The sequence below is a fragment of the Dermochelys coriacea genome, chromosome 3, assembly GCF_009764565.3.
Source record: "Dermochelys coriacea isolate rDerCor1 chromosome 3, rDerCor1.pri.v4, whole genome shotgun sequence".
Classification (NCBI taxonomy): domain Eukaryota; kingdom Metazoa; phylum Chordata; order Testudines; family Dermochelyidae; genus Dermochelys; species Dermochelys coriacea.
Genome location: NC_050070.1, coordinates 126,072,966 through 126,092,015, shown reverse-complemented (window position 1 = coordinate 126,092,015; position 19,050 = coordinate 126,072,966). Strand labels below are relative to the sequence as shown.

The 19,050-nt window shown below is 42.3% G+C and overlaps 1 long non-coding RNA gene across 1 annotated transcript; it reads left to right on the top strand.

The window, feature by feature from the left end:
• The first annotated feature begins 2,643 nt into the window (after nt 1-2,643).
• On the top strand, nt 2,644-18,088 carry LOC119852510. The gene is made up of 4 exons (XR_005291694.1): nt 2,644-2,678; nt 4,955-5,061; nt 17,015-17,158; nt 17,961-18,088. It is a non-coding gene; the product is annotated as an uncharacterized LOC119852510 (long non-coding RNA).
• Nucleotides 18,089-19,050: the final 962 nt, after the last annotated feature.

Below are 19,050 nucleotides of genomic sequence, written 5' to 3'. Positions count from 1 at the left end.
GCTGCAAGGCCAACCAACATATGGGAGTCTGGTCAAACAGCAAGAACATGAAGGAGAAGGGCTATGAGTGGGACCAGCGGCAGTACCACATGAAAGCCAAGGAGCTGTGGCATATGTACCAGAAGGTAAGGAAGGCTAACAATCGGTCTGATGCGGAGCCACAGACTGGTCACTTTTACAAACAGCTGTATGCCATCCTGAGCGGAGACTCCACCCTCACCCGCAAGAGTCCCTTGGATACTTTGGAGGAGCTGGATTCACAGCCCCTTATCCCCCCCCCCCGAAACAGTGAGGTGGAGGAGGTGGACAAGGAAGAACTGGAGTAGGAGTGTGGGGGACAGGTGACTGTGGGATTCAGCTGTGCAGCGAGCCAGGATATCGTTTTGATTCCACCCCTGTTCAGACAGCCCCGACAGTCAAGCATGGACAAGCCCAATGCAGGGGAAGGAACATCTAGTCAGTATGCAATTTGCTTTGAAATTATAGGGATGGAACCTCCAAAGTAGCAGGACACATCTGTTGATTTACTCTTTTTTATTTATGCTAGAAGAAGTAGTGAAACAACCAAGAGAGGTAGAGTTGCTATCTGCTTTTCATTCTCCTCTAGAGTTAGGCAGAGGGAGCCTTGCGGAACAGTTTGTTTATGTGCATTGGGATGTCCCATGAATCCTCTGTAGCGATCTCTAGGAAACCTTAATGGAGGTACTGTGCAATCCTCTGCCGAAGGTTTCTGGGGAGGGCTGTCTTATTTTTGCTGCTGTGATAGGACACTTTCCAACTCAGCGATTACTTCAGTGGGCACCATTCCAGTACACAGGCTAACAGCATACGTTCCCAGGTGGCATCAGGACAACAGCACAGCTGTGCTCTTTCTGCCTCTGTTATCCTCGGGAGTGAGATATCAGCTACAATCACCACCGTCTGTGGAAAACAGTGCCAGTATTCAGTTCCGTTGCCCTATGCACAAATACTCATGCCTGTGAGCTATCCCCTCCTCATTTCCCCAAACTCCCCTCCCCTCCGCAGGTCTGTACTCACCATGGCTTCTGCTGTGACTGGCAGCGTGCTGTATCAATCCCCAGGAGAAGTGAGAATGTTGTGCTTATAACTTGTGGGGATCCAAGGAACTGAGTTCAATATCCTAAGTTTTGATTTCTGTCATGAATACGCTGACAGCAGTACCTGTGTGTGTGGTATTTTCAGCTGCTGGTATTTTGGCCTTGAGGGTCTCCCCCTCCACACCTGAGAAATGCCTGTGCCAGATAAGGAGGAGAAAGGAGAGGACTCAGGATGACATGTTCCAGAAGATGCTGCAAGTCTAGTGCTGAATCAGAGAATGAGACCAGGGCCTGGTGGATGACCCTTGCAGACAGCATGGAGAAGGAAAGAGCAGAGAGAAGAAATGCCCAGGAATCCAAGCAGGAAAAGGAGAGGGAGATGCACCAGGATGTAATGGGGTTTCTCAGGAAGCAAACACAAATGCTGTGGACTCTGGAAACTTGCAGGTTCAACAATCCCATGCTTGCCTCCTGCTGCAGCTCATTGAAAACTCGATGTTGGAACCTCCCTACACTGCCCCTCAACATTTCACATGGCATCAGAGGTCAGAACACAGCCCCTACCACTCTGCCTCAGGGGACATTAGACATTCACAGATGCACATACACAGACCAGTGAAAGATGCAGTTGGGATATGTGTAACTGAAATGGAAATGACTGTTATTTTCCCTTCATATGTTCTGTTCCCTTAATTTATTAAGTTTTCATAGAATCATAGACTATCAGGGTTGGAAGGGACCTCAGGAGGTCATCTCGTCCAACCCCCTGCGCAAAGCAGGACTAATCCCCAACTAAATCATCCCAGCCAGGGCTTTGTCGTGCCTGACCTTAAAAACCCGAGAAGAAAGGAGATTCCACCACCTCCCTAGGTAACCCATTCCAGTGCTTCACCACCCTCCTAGTGAAATTTTTTTTCCTAATATCCAACCTAAACCTCCCCCACTGCAACTTGAGACCATTACTCCTTGTTCTGTCATCTGCTACCACTGAGAACAGTCTAGATCCATCCTCCTTGGAACCCCCTTTCAGGTAGTTGAAAGCAGCTATCAAATCCCCCCTCATTCTTCTCTTCTGCAGACTAAATAATCCCTGTTCCCTCAGCCTCTCCTCATAAGTCATGTGCTCCAGCCCCCTAATAATTTTTGTTGCCCTCCGCTGGACTCTTTCCAATTTTTCCACATCCTTGTTGTAGTGTGGGGCCCAAAACTGGACACAGTACTCCAGATGAGGCCTCACCAATGCTGAATAGAGGGGAATGATCAAGTCCCTCGATCTGCCGGCAGTGCTCCTACTTATACAGCTCAAAATGCCATTAGCCTTCTTGGCAACAAGAGCACACTGTTTATTAAGTTCTAAATGTTTTTATTTGCCTGTTTACAGAATAAAATTCTGTATTTGGAACTGTAGTGGGTGGCTACCCCACTCCCTGAAAAAAGGGCTAGAACAGGCTAGAGGCTGCACAGACCAGCAGCCAATCAGCAAAGACCTGTGGAGAGCAAATCAGGGTGAAGGACTGGAGGCAGCCAATCAGGGCCAGGCTGGGTCTTATATAAAGGCTGCCTAGCAGAGGAGAGAGCAGTCTCTCTTTGACTAGCAAGGGAGGAGGACTGGCTCTTGAGGTAAGGAGGTAGCACCTTGGACAGAGCAATGTTGGGCAGGCTCTGGGGAGCGAAGGAAAGCTCCTGCCCCAGCTAAAAAGGGTTGAGAAGGTGCATAGGGCCACAGGGGAGTGGCCCAGTGAAGATAGGTGGAGAGAAGGAGGGCAGAGAGAGGTTGCTGCTAAAGGATCCCTGGGTCGGGACTCAGAGTAGCGGGAGGGCCTGGGTTGTGTTTTTTCCCCCCCCCCCACATGCACCTTTCACTGCACCTGGCCACAGAGCAGTGTGGCCAAGACAGACTTCAACTTGCCCTGAGGTGAGGGGCTAGACCTTGGGGTTGGGGTTGACCACTGAGGCAGGTGCAAGCTGAAGGACTGTCATTTCCCTCTGCCTCCCTGCCCCGGAAGGGGGTGAAAATGGAGTAGTGGGCACTGCTGGAGGGCAGTGTCCTCAAGCGGACACCGCTGAGCGGGGAGAAAAGCGGTTCCTGAGCAGCAGAGCAGACAATGGGCTAGTCACCATGTGCGGAGAGTGCTCTGCAGAAGATGAGCTAATTCCCTGGAGCAATCAGCAGGAGGTGCCAGTGGTGATGAGTTGTGACCCTGTCACAGGAACATAATTCATCTTTATTAGTTCATAACATGCTGGCTGGTGCTGAGCAGGTCTGACACCCACCAATTTCTTGTTACTTCATTTTGTCACAGAACCTATAATATCATTCACAAACAATGGTAAGAGGTACACTGGCAGAAATATATTCCTACACATACAGCACTGACTACAAGATTTATACTGGCCTGCAAAAGAGCAAGGCCAGGTAGAGCACACTACAGCAACACACACTACTTTGGCTCACTATTAAAATGGTCTTTCAAATCCTCCCTGAGCCATATAGCTCCATGCTGAGGAGTTGTTAGCTTTTGTATCTGGTTGTTCAAATTGAGCAGACAGCCAGTCCACCTCTGCTCTCCATCCCGGCAGAAACCCCGTTAGCTTCACAGATATTTAGTAGGACACGGCAAGTAACTATAACCATTGGGATTTTTTTTCCACTGAGGTCCAATCCTGTAAGTAGACAACACCGGCAACTCTTCAAATGACCAACAGCACATTCAACTGTCATTCTGCATCTGCTGAGCTAGCTGTCAAAATGCTCCTTTGTGCTGTTGAGGTGGCCGATGTATAACTTTGTGAGTCAGGGGAGCAAGAGATAGAGGTGATTCACCAGGGTCACTATTGGGAATGTTGAAATGCCAATCCACTAGTCAGGAAAGAAAGTCCTAGCTTGCAACTTTCTGTACAGTCCTGTGTTAAAGCTGTGCATGTCATGCACCTTCCCTGACCAGTCCATGCTGATGTCGGTAAAGTGTCCCCAATGATCCACCAGCACTTGCATTACCACAGACAAGCAGACTTTTCCATTGATGTACTCCATTGCAAGGTGATCTGGTGCTAAAATAGGGATATGTGCCATCTATCACCCCCACAATAGTTCAGGAATCCCATTGCTGCAAAACCACCCACTATGTCCTGCATGCTGCCTAGAGTCACAGTCCTGTGTAGCAGGAGGCAATTAATGACCCTGCAGTCATGCATCACAACCACCCCCGGGGTGGATTTCCCAACTCCGAATTGATTCCCAGCTGACTGGTCGCAATCTGGCATTGCAAGTTTCCACACTGCAATTGCCACTCACTTCTCAACCGTCAGTGCAGCTTTCATTTTGGTGTCTTTGATCTGGAGAGCTGTGGCCAGTATGGCACACAGATCTAGGAATGTGGCCTTATGCATCTGAAAGTTTGCAGCCTCTGCTCACCATCCCAAACCTGCATGACAATGTGATTCCCATCAGTCAGTGTTTGTTTTTCAGGCCCAGAAAAAGTGCTCCACCATCTGCAGCTGCTCCATGAATACCAAAAACAACCTTGAATTGTTTCTTCCTATGTCCTATAACAATCTAGCCTCCAAGGAATTGTCAAGTTCCCTGCGGCTCATCTTGTGGTTCTCCAAATACTGCAGGATCAGGTGCCATTTGCTTGCAAAGCCCATCACAATAGTGCAGAGCTGTGCAAGATCCTTGCTTCCATCACAGATGGCAGACATTGAGCAGGGATACTCAGGTTTTCAGGGATTTTGAAAAGTGTGAAATACATGGGATGCAGCTGCAATTATGGGATAAACAACATTGCATTATGGGAAGATGAACACATGCTCCTCGTCACCCCTGCATGACTTGTTTCAGCCCTATGAAACATTGCAAATACTTCTGAAAATACCCTGTATTTTTCATTTTCTAGGTGCCTGAATTGAGACACCTGGGGCCTGATTTGCGTAAATGCTGAGCACTCACAGCTGCAATTGAAGTCAATGGGAGCTGTGGATACTCATCATATCTACTAATAAGGTACTGTGGTCTGGAGGAATTAGCACAGGGCTGGGAGTCAGCAGGTCCTTAGTTCCAATTCTGTCTCTTCCATAGAATTGCTGTGTGGCCTCAGGCATTTGACTCTGTCTTGGTTTCAGTATCCCCATTTCACAGATGGGAAAACTGAAACCAACAACACTTTCCTTTCTCAAAGGTGTGAAGGTAAAGTTTGTGAACCCTCAGATATCATGGTGATGAGCACCATAGAAAACCCCATCAGGGAATTAGTAATTATGTATTTAGAGCAGGATTTGACTGTTATGTATTAAATAAATTGGGGCTACACAATAAATAATGAGGATAAAAAAGACTGAATAGCTATTTCACTTCGAGAGCCCCATCTAACCTGTGCTGAATGAGACGGGGGAAAAAACTGGTATACGATAATGTAATTAAAGAGTACATCACATGCTTATGCACAAAGGGGGCTGAATTAAGGTTGCACAGGCAATCTTAAACCTGGCATTTCCTAACTTTTGAGTGCTTGAATATTTGCATCTTAAATAATTTTCTTTCAGTGTATTTTTCTGATATGTAATATAGTATTTAATCTGTACAGTACTTTGGGATGAAAGACATTCTACAAGGGAGAAGGGTGTTGCCTTTCTTTTAAAGAGCACCGGGAACTGATTTGGATAAATAGTAAGGTGGAAATTATCTCATCAAATGTTCTTCCAATAAAAGGGGCAAAACTAATATGAAAAAGCTCTGGTACATTTAAATGGATGAGAGGTAAGATACCTGTTGATATTTGACTACAAATTGGAACTGGCTCCAAAGGAGTATAAGTTAATTATGATCTAGTCTTAAAAAAAAATTGATACCTACTAGACAAGACAGCCTACCACACAGCATGAAAATTACCTGTAATGTAATTTTCCACATCCCTTGTAATGTAAAAGAAAGAGGCACTGTGAACATTTGTGTACTGTATTTAATAGTTGTATTATCAATCAACTTCTATTATTTATATTTTGATAGTACCCACAATGTACTTTCCAAACACAGAAAGCATTCATTCTATTTAACAGTTTTAAACAATATAACCAACTCCTAAGACAGGTCAAATAGTTAGGAAAAGATATTCCTATAGTCAATGAATTTCACCAATATTTGTTGAATACTATATTAGCCAAAGAGAGCTTGCCAAATACCACAAAAAAGTGTTTTGTTGAATAAATTATTTAACAAATACTGGTGGAATTTGTCTACAATATTTGCTGAATACAGCTTGGCAGGCCCTACTGATTGACCCTCAGTTGCGCTTTTTTTTTAAACCTCTTTTTCCCTTCCTGGCACCACTCTGCTATTTTTCTTCTGTAATAGATTCTGGTATGTTTTTTCTGAATTGTCTCCAGTGTCTCTACTCTTTTTTTTCCTTCTCTCCTTCCACCCTCTTATCTTTTCCTCTCTCCATGTCTCTACATAATGTTCTGTATCTCCTATATATTTTCCTCCTTTCTTCTCCCACTTCTCCCTATGTTGAGATTTCCTCTGAAACTTTCCACTCAGCTTCCCAAGAACTCAGTTCAACTCCAGATTGAATCACTCAAGTATCTTTATTTGCCATACAGCAAAGCTATGCTGAGTTGTCCAAACTCAAGCACAAGGGGTGGGTGTGCCACACAGCAAACCTCTTCCTTTATATACATTTACACATTGCATCACACTTTTCAGAACTGGCTTGGTCACTTTGTAGGTGCCAATCCCTGTACCACATGCTCTGTCCACATGCTGCTCATACATAATCTGACCTCAACCTTCTCTTACATTCAGGCTTGTTGACTGCCAGCATGTTCCTGCTGAACTTAGCTAGCCATCCTGACTCCAGCATACTGTTTGTTTTGACAACTTAACCTGTCATTCACCTTCCCAATCATGCCCACGAAGAAATGAGGCAAGTTAAAGTTACTTACGTCAAGCCAGGCCTTCACCCCCAAAACCTATTTATCCCATCAGTCTCACCTTCTCTTAAGTGACATGCCTCAGGTTACACAGTGAGTCAGTGGAAGAGCTGAGGACAGACTCTGACTCCTGACTGCCAGCCCCCAGTTCTCAACAGTGGATAAATGACTTTCCTGTGTGTTTGTTTCATACTGGGTGAGTTTCTTTCTTGGGGAAAGTGATCTTTCTAGGCTTTGTCTGCAATGCAGGCAGCCATATCCAACTGTCTCTAATTGTAGAGCCATGTCGGGTGGAAAAGCACCCTTCAAAATAATGCATCCCCCCACCTCCACCCCCTAACCTAGCTGCTACAAAATTTGTGAAACAGATGCCAAAAACGCATCTCATCTCATTCAAAGCATTCGGGGAGGGGCAAGGAGAGGAAAAGTTCTGTTTATAGGAGTTTTGTTTGTGGTGGTGGTAAAGGTTTCTGGCCTTGCGTTGTGAATAGTTTTTGGTTTATTTTATTTTTTAATTCCTTGGGTGAACTTGAGCTCTGTGGGGGGGGGGGGGGGGCGGCACACAAATCACACAGCAAAGCACAGCAGTGATTGCCCTATGCACTGGGCTGGGATTCTTAATTTCATTTTCATTCATCATTTACAAGTTGCTACAATGATTCCATCAAGTCAGCATGTCACCTTAAGTTAACACATAGTGAATAGGAAGGAAAAAATGCATGCTGTAGTGTTCAGGCACCTTACTCGCTGCCCACTGATTGCATTTAAAACTTGAGTCACTGAGAAGAAAAAAATATTTTGATTTCATGTTAGAAACTGTCTAAGGCATTTTCTGGGGACCTTGCCCACCGATCTCATTTTTAGTGACCACATCAATATAGAAAACACAATTGTCTTGCAGTTGACAAAAAGAAAAAGCTTGTTTTCTTTGCAGTAATTGTCACATCTAATCTGCCATACAGCACTGACCATTTACCACAATGTAGATAAGAAAGCAAGAGAAATATTTTTGGCTGGCAGTTGGGAAGTTTTCTACTGTGTGGACACACTGATCACTGATTTCACACTCCTTGTGCTTTACTGATGTAGCAAAGTCAAATATTGAAGGCCTGTATTAACACAAAGTAACTTTTTGTGTGTGTGTGTGTGTGTGTGTGTGTGTCTATATATATATATATATATGACACCTATATGAATCTGTGCAATTATCCACATTTTTGATACAATTATTACAAGTGTGTGGGTGTTTGGACATCATGTGTCTGCAATTTTTTCCTTGTGCTCATGTTTGAAAATTTGGCCAATAATTGCAACTCTCCAGTGAATGCATAGGACTTCAGTGTTAATAGCAGATGTATGGCTAAATCATTGTTTCACATTAAAATACGTATAATAGTATATTGTCTGTGTAGTCAGGCACTTGCTTTGTATGTCGAAGCACAAGTTATAATTTCCAGGGGCCATATGTCTTATGGTGTATCAGCATTTTCTTTTAGTTCTTCTTCAGGCCTTCTGTTTACACATTTACGGTTTTAGAATTCCAATGCCATGAAGGTTTTAGAAGTTAAATTTGATGTCTAAATTTTGCTCTACAAAGTATCAGTGTCCACCATGGGCATTTGTCTAAGTGCTTTAGACCATATCTAGGCTTTTCTGACAACCAAGGTGGACTGCAACTGTGTGTATAAGTAAAATAAAACACTAAACCAGGTGAAACTTGCCTGTGTTTTGCTTTCTTACAAATTTGCAAGACAGGACAGGGTCACCGTGGTTTGTGAATCTTTTCAGCCAACCTTCTACTGAGTTTCAGACTAGTCTGGGTCAGTGTACGGGTTTGGGTGGAAACCTGGCCAAATTCTATGGCTGGGCATGATACAGGAGGAACAAGCTGAATTCTCCCTGTGGATAGATAGTACAGCCTTCCTATGCCATTTGTGCCCTGGGAAAGCTTGTGGGGGAAGGGTATAAGCTATGTGAAGTACTCCTGAGACCACTGCTTATTACGTTGTATAGAAAATAAGTCTGCCAGTTTCCATAGTATATGGGTTACAACATTTTAGGATTGCAAAAGGAATCTACAAAAATCTCTCACTCATGATTAGCAGCAGATATTTCCAGTTCTAATATATGGACTAAATCCTACCCTGACTTAAACATTATGGAGACATAGTGAGCCAGATTGTATACTCAGTTACACTGGAGTAATGCCACTGAGACAAATGGAGTTATTTTGGATTTACTCTGGTGCATCTGAGGGTAATATCTGACCTATTAACTTCATTGAGGTTGCACAAGCTGTGAGTCAGGACTGGGTTTGCTCCTACAAGTGCAATTGATTCAGAGATTTGAATACACAGATGGGTATTTGATTACCATCATACTGGATCAGCTAAGTGCTAGAAATCAGTTCTTGTTCCACTGTAAATGAATACTCCTTCTGGCCATGTCCATTATAAGGGAAGAATGCTTTATTGACTTCAGTAGATTTGCTTGATTTTTGCCTACAGTATATTTTTTCTAACTGAATTTTTATTGAATTCATTTTTGTGTTTTATCCACCCTGCTCACACACTATCCTATAGAAGAAAACATTTAAAAATCAGCCTTGGCTCACAGGTAGTTTCAGCACATGCTGTGAAAGCACAAATACTGATGACCAACTGGCTATTTCAATGCACAATAATGCAGTTTAGAGGAGGACAGCTGCTGGTGACACAGTCCGGATTAATTAAATTAGTACACTGGATACTCTCCCTGTAACCGTAATGTTTTGGATTGTGATTGTGTCAGATTTCATAAAATGAGTAGTGTCTAGCTTGGTCAATACTTAGTTGAGAGGAAAGAAAAGTAGGTGCTACAGAAAGATGTTAGGGATTCAGTCCGTAGCACTCTGGATTGTTAATGAATTGATTCTCCAGCATGGTGCTGGGGTCAAACTGCTGCTCTCTGATAAGATAAAAACTTATCCTCTAACCAGTTCTCACTGCAAATCTCATCGCAGCTGTAGATTGCATTAGCCCTAGTGTCTTGGCTAATTTCCCCCCGTTGTTTTTCCCTTCATCTCTTAAAATCATGGGACAAGGAGAAGCTGATGTAGAAAGGTGGATGAAGTAATCTGTTTTGAAACCCAAATTTTGGGAGTGCACTGTGGTGGGTTTTACAAACCCCTCACTAAGACTGAGGCTGCAGAAAGGCTGTAGCAGGATTTGGCCAGAAAATTGGCCATGCTGAGCATGCTCCTGGGGAAAGGAGCAGTATAAGAAGAGTTCCAGCAATCCAAGCTGGGGAGAAGAGAGAAGTCATTTCCAGGGGGAGCACTTCCTTGAGGCAGGAGGAGAAGGAGTGCTTGACCCTCAACATGCAAATGAGGCTCTTGCTATCTGCTCCCTTCTTTGCATTCCTGCTACTAGGCAGGACAAACTTGGCAACGAAGCAAGAGTTCTTGTTGGTGCGGGATCAGGTTCTGCTCTGCTCACTGTCCTGCTCTGTCACATTTTACTTTCACTTACACATAGAACTTGCCCGACTTGCACAGTCCAAGATCAAGTCCATGGAGAATACTGTAAAACCTTTGGGATCCATTTTTTCTAGAGGAATACTCTTCTGAGCCACATTGGGATGATGTTGTTGCCCATAAAATTGTAGGACAATAGGGTTAGAAGGGACCACAACAGTCATCTAGTTCAGTGGTTCTCAAAGCTGGTCTGCCACTTGTTCAGGGAAAGACCCTGGCATGCCGGACCGGTTTGTTTACCTGCCGTGTCTGCAGGTTCGGCCGATTGCGGCTCCCACTGGCTGCAGTTCGCCACTCCAGGCCAATGGAGGCTGCAGAAAGCGGCTCAGGCCAAGGAAGGTGCTGTTCGCCCTTCCCATTGGCCTGGAGCAGCGAACTGTGGCCGGTGGGAGCTGCAATCGGCCAAATCTGCGGACGCAGCAGGTAAACAAACCGGTCTGGCGTGCCAGGGGCTTTCCCTGAACAAGCAGCGGACCGGCTTTGAGAACCACTGATCTAGTCTAACCCACTGCCAAGATTAAGGATTTGTTGTGTCTAAACCATCCAAGACAAATGGCTATCCAGAGGTCTTTTTGAAAACCTCAAATGAGGAGCTTCCACAACTTCCCTAGGCAGTCTGCTATATTGTCCTACTGTTCTTACAGTTAGGAAGTTTTTCCTGAGATTTAATCTAAATTTGCTTTGCTGTAGTGTGAACCCATTACCTCTTGTTTTGCCCTCTGTTGCAAGAGAACTTTTTTTTTTTAAAATGGCAGCCTTTCAAATATCTGAAGACCGCTATCATGTTCCCACTTAATCTCTTTTCCAAACTAAACATATCCAGTTCCTTCAGCCTTTGTTCATATGGCTTGCATTCCATCCCTTTGCTCATTTGTCGCTTGCCTCTGGATCCTTTCCAGTTTCTCTAATCCTTGCTATACACTGGTGACCAAAATTGGACACAGTACTCCAGCTGAGGCTAACCAGTGCTGAGTAGAGTGGTGGTATCACCTTCCATGACTTGCATGCTATTCCTCTGTTAATGCAACTCAAAAAACATTTGCTTGTTTGTTTGGGGTTTTTTTGTAACAGCATAACATTGCTGACTAATATTGAGGTTGTGATCCACTACAACTCTCAGATTCTTTTCAGTGGTACTGCTGCCAAGCCAGTTATCCCCCATTCTGTATATGTGCATTTGGTTTTTCTTCCCTAAGTATAGCACCTTATATTTGTCTTTGAATTTCATTTTGTTGTCTATAACCCAGTTCTCCAATTTATCAAGATCCCTTTGAGTTTTAGCTCTATCCTCCAAAATGTTTGCAATCCTCCCTAGCTTTGTGTCATCTGCAAATTTGATCAGTATGCTCTCTATTCCTACATCCAGATCATTAATAAAGATGTTAAACAATACCAAACCCAGAACAGATCACTGTGGAACCCCACTTGCAACTTCCTTCCAATCTGACATTATTCCATTAACAGTTATTTTTTTTTTGTGGTTGTTTAACCAGTTATGTATCCCCTTAATGGTAGTTCTGCCAAGCTTCCATTTCTCCAGCTTGCACTCACAGGACATGCTGATAAGTATCAGAAGCCTTGCTGAGTCCAGGTATATTATGTCCACTGTATTCCCCCTATCCACCAAACCAATTACCTTGTCAAAGAACAAAATCAAGCTGGTTTGGCATGATTTGTTCATAGTAAATCCATGCTGTCTGCTAGTGATTACCTCTTCATCCTCCAGGTATTCAGAAATTAATGTTTTATACATTGCTCTAGTAGCTTTCCAGGTATCGAGGTCAGGCTGACTGGTCTATAGTTCCCCAGTTTCTCCTTTTTCAAGATGGGATCTATGTTAGCCTTTCTCAAGTCTTCTGGGACCTCTCCTGTCATCCATGAGTTGGCAAATATTATTGCCAGTGGCTCCGAGATTTCATCAGCTAATTCCTTCAGCATCATGGGATGAATAGCATCAAGCCCTTATGACTTGAATTCATTCAAATTAGATTTCTGATGTGGTGGTTTACTTATTCTGATCTGCATAACTTCTCCTTTATTGTGTATGATTACTTAACTAGTTGTCCAGTCACATGTTGGTTTTTGGAGAAGACTGAAGCAAAGTAGGCAGTGAGCAGCTTTGCCTTCCCATCATCTTCCATTACCGGCTCACCATCTCCACTGAGAAATGGACCCACACCGTCCTTGATCGATCTTTTTTTGTCTGACATATTTGTAGAACCCCTAATATCATGGAATTATTTAAAAGGAAAGCCATGTGTATATGAATACTCTCTCCTTCTTTTCAGTTCTCTCTGTGTTGGTGAGTTGTTGTTTTGCTTTCTAAATGACCCCCAATTCAGCATTTTTTTAAACCAATATAAAATTACGACCTGACTGAGAACCTGTGTGCTGAGTGTTCCAAAGTTTGATAAAGGCTTTGATAAGATTATTGCTTTAAAGGAACACGTGTAATGAAAATGGCGAATTGCAGCACTAGCAGGGCACCACTAGTAGGGATCAAGAAAAGCTACATTTAGAGTTTAAAACCCTTTATCCTGCAGTTTCAGGGAAATTCCTTTGGGTAGTGATCTGCCTCCTTAAGAAAATGGGTTTTCCCACTTACTGTGTGTCATGCCTGAGCAAGCATGAGCCAGCTGATGAAATTGCAGAATTTTGTGCACCAGCATAGGTTTATGGTATTGGTAAATGGTATTTCTTTCATGTACAAGTTCATTCTCTAATGCCCTCTCTTTAGTTGTTAATCTGTCCTAATGTTGATTGCATAATCAATTATTTCTTTTATACTGTCTTATTACTGGAATGCTCCTCTCAGTACAGTAACTGTGGAGGGAAAAAAAATCTACCATACTTTGCACAGCACTGTAATTAAAGTGTGTGTAAGATTCTTTTCTTTCTCATGCCAGTTTCACCCCACCTCCCAGCTGGTTACGCATATTATATTAAGAGCTATGACATTCTTGGCTAGAAAAGAGAACAAATCTCAGAACAATTATTATAGAATCATAGAAGTTAGAGAATGGGAATAGATTTACTAGGTAGGTCATCTAGTTAGTCTTTGTTCCAAGATAGTTCTCTGTACATTTTAGAGCACTTTGCTGAGTCTAATTTCAAAAGTCCCAAGAGATGGGCATCCCACCACTTCCTTTTTGGAGATTTTGCTACAGGTGAATACTTCTCACAATCCAGAAGTTTTTCCCAATGCTTAGTGTGAATTATTTCACAGATATATCATCTTTCACTCTGAGGAAGCAGCCTAAATTTTACATCTCAATTTCATCCTGTTATTCCTTGTTATATCCCTCATAGCAGCCTAAATAATTCATCTGCCTCCTCAGTGTTTATACCCTTCAGATGTTTATAGATGGTTATCATGTCTTAGTCATAGCTTTGCTGAGCTGTACCTATTTAGACTTTTGAATCTTTGTAAGTGAATCGTTCTAAGAGCCAACAATTTTTTTTATTAGGCATCATGGTTTTTTTTCCTCTTCTCTGAATTACCACTAGATTGCACCTCGGCACCAGAAAGATACTGACAGAGAACTGAATGTAGTATTCCAGGTGAAGCCTTACCAGACACAGATGTTCCATCCCCTGATCTGTAATATGATGCCTCTGCATATATATCCCAAAACTCCATTGCACCTCTTAATGGTGAACATCATTACAATTTTACATCTAATGTGCAAAAAGAAAAAGGAGTACTTGTGGCACCTTAGAGACTAACAAATTTATTAGAGCATAAGCTTTCGTGAGCTACAGCTCACTTCATCGGATGCATTTGGTGGAAAAACTTTTCACCAAAGTTTTTCCACCAAATGCATCCGATGAAGTGAGCTGTAGCTCACGAAAGCTTATGCTCTAATAAATTTGTTAGTCTCTAAGGTGCCACAAGTACTCCTTTTTCTTTTTGTGAATACAGACTAATACGGCTGCTACTCTGAAACATCTAATGTGGTGGTCACTATCACCCCTCGATCTCTTCCTACATCACTGCTTTCCAGGGGTCTCTCTATTGAATACTTGATGTATTAGTTCCACTTTTCTAAGATGGAACTCCTAATTTCTGCCCATATTTCCAACCTCTCTAGATCCCTTTGTGTTCTTTCTTCACTGACTTCCCAGTTTATCTGTAAATTTCATAAACACAGCATTTACCCACTCCTCCAGAGCATTGATAAAAATGAGACTGAACCTAAGGCTGATTTCATTGTTCCTTTTAGACATTTCTCCCTCATACAATGTGATCCTCATTCTCCTTTGTTTACACTTCTTCAGCCATTAGACAGAATGCTTGCATCCAAGTCTATTTGAATTAAGTTTGTGAATAAGATTGACTCACTATATGAAATACCGTAATAAAACCAAACTCTAGGAAAAGCTACTGCAGAATGTATTCCACTGTTTTGCATGGTGTTAGGCCCTACCAATAGCAACATTTTGTGAAAGCCTCTCTATATTGATTCTGAGACCACCTCCCACTAATGAACATCCTTTTTAAAGTGCTACCAATGAGAGAAGTTTATCGTTGCCATTAAAGAGGAAAGAAAACCTAGAGACATTGGAGTTCAGATTTTGCTGTGGGCTGCAAAGTTTTTAGTGAACTCAAATGTGACCTTCTGCCTGCACTATAAGACTGGGGCACCTGGACTCTAATCCTGCCCCATTAAAGTCAGTGGGAGCTTTGCAATTGACTTCAGTGAGCATAGAAACAAGCCCCTAGACTTTTCCAGAGGACGACCATGGAAGCAGCTGTCCTGATGTATCACGATGCAACACCTATTGGCAGTTTATCACCACAACAAATCCATCAGATATTTGTCAAACCAAACCTGCTCTGTTCACATTTGTTTGGATTTCTGCTTGAACTGTTTGCCCAGACCAGACCTAAATATTCCTATCATTAGTGCACATTATTACACTGTAATCTAGTACCAAATTAGAACTAGTTTCTAAAGACTGACTGTAGCTCACCTACAGTATTTCACTATACAATACTGTTTTATTCCACTATCACATTTTAATATTTCAGCACATCAGTATTGCATTTATTCTCTCTCTGTGTTTCACTACAGCATTTCCCTATTCAAAGTTTCACACTACAAAGTATGCCATCTAAAACAAAGTATTTCACCAAAGGCCCTTTTAGATCTATACAATATATTAAAATTCAGTCCATTATTTCATTAAACTACAGTATTTCATCTTCAGTATTTCACTAAGGTATTTTATTCAGTATCTCGTATCTACAATATTTTGCTCCATTATTTCATCTACTATACAAAAGTTTACAAAAAGCGTGGTTGGTTTAACAGTAATTCACACTTAAGAGCTGCAATTGTACGCAAATTGTGATCACGTAAGGTCCCAATTCTCCCACTTTCTCATGTTGAGAGCACTTTATTTGGCAAGGGGTCCCATTGAAGTCAGTGGGATTGCTTGCATACCAAGATACTGCTTTGTGTGAGGAAGGCTACAGAATAGAATTCACAGTGGCTGTTGCCTTTAAGAGCCAGCAGAGACTTTAAATCTGAGTGACAGTTAATTGAAGTTAAGAACAAAAGAGAGAATAAAACTAAAATGTCTCTATGACAGAGCTGGACTCTCTGCTGCCTTGCACCTTGTGTGATCTTCTATATTGGCAGAAAATGAGTGTAAAAACACAACTAAGCCAGAGAGTTAGCACTTTACATCTATTCTGCACAAGTGTAAGATTACTAGAGACAGAGTAAAGCCCTGGAGAATTAGGCCCAGTGTGCATCTGCTACTAATCTGTACTGAGCTCAAAAAATAAAATGGCAGTAGAACTTTACAAGCAGGGAGAGTGAAATGTAAATGTGCAGTACACATGAAACAAAAGCCACCACAGTTTCACAGCTACAAGCACCACAATAAAATAACTGTGCTTATAAAGAGATTATCTTTAATTTCAAACCCAGTTTAAAATCTAAGATACCTAAAATTTTATACACAGTACAGCGTTTACAAATAAAAATAGACGCTTGGTTTTGGTGTAGGAAAATGATTTGGATCATTTCATTTGTTGTATTTTTGATTTTTACTTATTGAATTCAGACACAGAATTTAATAACGGGACTATGCAGGAATTTGATATTGTTTTACTCCTTTCTTAGAACATGTTAGTGCCTGTGATTCAAGAAAATGGATGATGACACCCATTATCGATCTTAAGGCATGGCGAGGACGGTATTCTAATAATCCATACCAGTCAGCTTGACCTTTTACTGATTTGATCTTTACCTTTTCTAGGAAAGAAAAACGAAGGTACCTATATAATGTTCTGGTCATCAAATCTCTTGTATGGCTTGGATTATTATTATTATATTAAAACATGCTCCCTGCCAAACCATTAGTCTCATTAGTGATCAGCAAAACAGAGGCAGGCCGTGACAGACCTCACTCAGGATGTGCTCAGCAGTACACTGTAAACACTGCTATCTTTGTTTTTTAAAAAATATCTGAATAGACACCCTCTTATTTCAACATGGTACAGCTGCAGCAGTTCTCCAGGTCCAGGCTTCTGGAGTCCGTCAGTCTTCAGCGGAGGGAGTGCTGATAATACCAACCATATGGGCCAAAGGGGATCTGAAGAGGCGGATGGGCTGCAGCAAGGGAAGGGAACTGAGAAGAGAAATAAGTAAGCTTTCTAACCCAAAGATGAACTATCCTGATTTGCATCAGCTGAGGATCTGGCCCTCTTTTCAAATCTGCTTGCCCCTACTCCCTGTGAAGGATCCAATCTTGTAGTGTTGATTTTTTTTCTAAGCATCACTATATTCTGCTAAGAAAGTAAAGTTTCAAGAATTTTGCTTCAGTGCTAGCAAAGTTGAGACATTTTAAAGTTTGCAAACCAGTGGGTCATACAGTGGTGGCTCCACCAGCTGTGTCACCATTCCCATGTCTCTCCTGTCTTAGCCTCCTCCACCCTGCTATTCTAGAACAGCAATGCCAGGAGCAGTGCAGGACCTCTCAGTTCTCTAAATGGGTAAGAGGTGACTTGCCTGCAGTCTAAGTGCCTGCATGGGGAACAAATATTTACTACTGGGCTCCTCAGCCTAGCAGAGAAAGGTGTGAAATGATCCAATAGGTAGAAGTTGAAGCTAAAGAAATTCAGATTGGAAATTAAAGATGTAAATTTTTAACAGCCAGGGTAATTAACCATTGGAAAGATTTGCCAATGGGCATGGTGGATTCTCTATTGCTGACCATTTTAAAATCAAGATCAGATGGTTTTCTAAAAGATCTGCCCTAGGAATTATTTTGGGGAAGTTCTATGGCCTCAGTTTGTAGTAGGTCAGACTATATCACCACGGTGGTCCTGTCTGGCTCTGGAATCTATGAATCCTGCTCTCCTCCCCATCTGAACCCTCCTGCCGTGCAAGTGGAAGAGGGTGAGGGAGGAGAAGCAAGAGTGTATGAGTTTGTGTATGTCCACACAGGTGATTGTGCCAGTGTCCACTGTCCCTGCCCCAGGCACGAGTTCTTGAGCTCTGCTGGAACTGTCCTTGAGCAAATCTGTAATGAATATACCTCCAAGACCAAATAAAGGAATTGGGATGTTCCTCGGTAAGCTATTTTGGAAATCCTCAAGTGACATGTCCAAGAAACATGGGAAGAATTTTCAAAAAGTGGTTAAAACCTCCTGGTGTGTCAGTTCCATGTCTTAAAAACAACCTGTCTTACACATCTGAAAATGAGCAAACCCCTCTTCTGCTAAACACAACACCACACGAAACATTTTCAAGCACAAAGGAACATTTCAGGTATTCAAAGTGTGTGGCCCACACTGGACTGATTATGAGTAGTAGCAATAATAATAAAACACAATGTGTGTGATGTGTGCATTATAAGTGGTGCTGGTAGCACTGCAATCATATTAAGGTTGCCTGATGTTTCCCATTTAGATCCTTCTTTTCCGCTGCTTATAACTTTGCCAAACTTTAAGTGGGTTGAAATTTTTCATGTTAGGCTTCTACGTCAGGAAGAATTTGTTTGGAAATGTTCAGCCAAAATTGTTCAGCTGTTTCCAAGGATGAGACTAGTGAAAAATAAGTTGCTTTGCCCAAGTTAAATTTTGACAATCTTTGTTTAAAATCTCCAGCAAACTTATACTTTGGAACAGGGACTTGAAATTTAGAAGGGGGTGTGGCCTTTGTGGGGATGTGCCCTTTGCTAGCCCTGTGAAAATCTGCCTAAGTCATAAACATTACAAAAATTGTTTTGCACATGCTCAGTATATACTTCAATTTTTGCATCTAAAATCCCCAAAGATTCTGTCTACACTGAACATGCTCCACCCTAGGGCTGAGCAGGACTTTCCCTGCAGTTGCAGCTCTGGGTTACTGCAGGCCATGCAGGGGCCAGAACTGGGAACTGGAAATGAGAGCAGGGAGTCTATTGGAGCTCTGTGCCTCCAATGTTTTAGCAGTAATGTTTATTATTTGTATAATCGTAGCACCTAGGATCCCTAGTTGTGAACCAGGACCTTGTTATGCCAGGTGCTATGCAAACACAAAAAAGAGACAATGT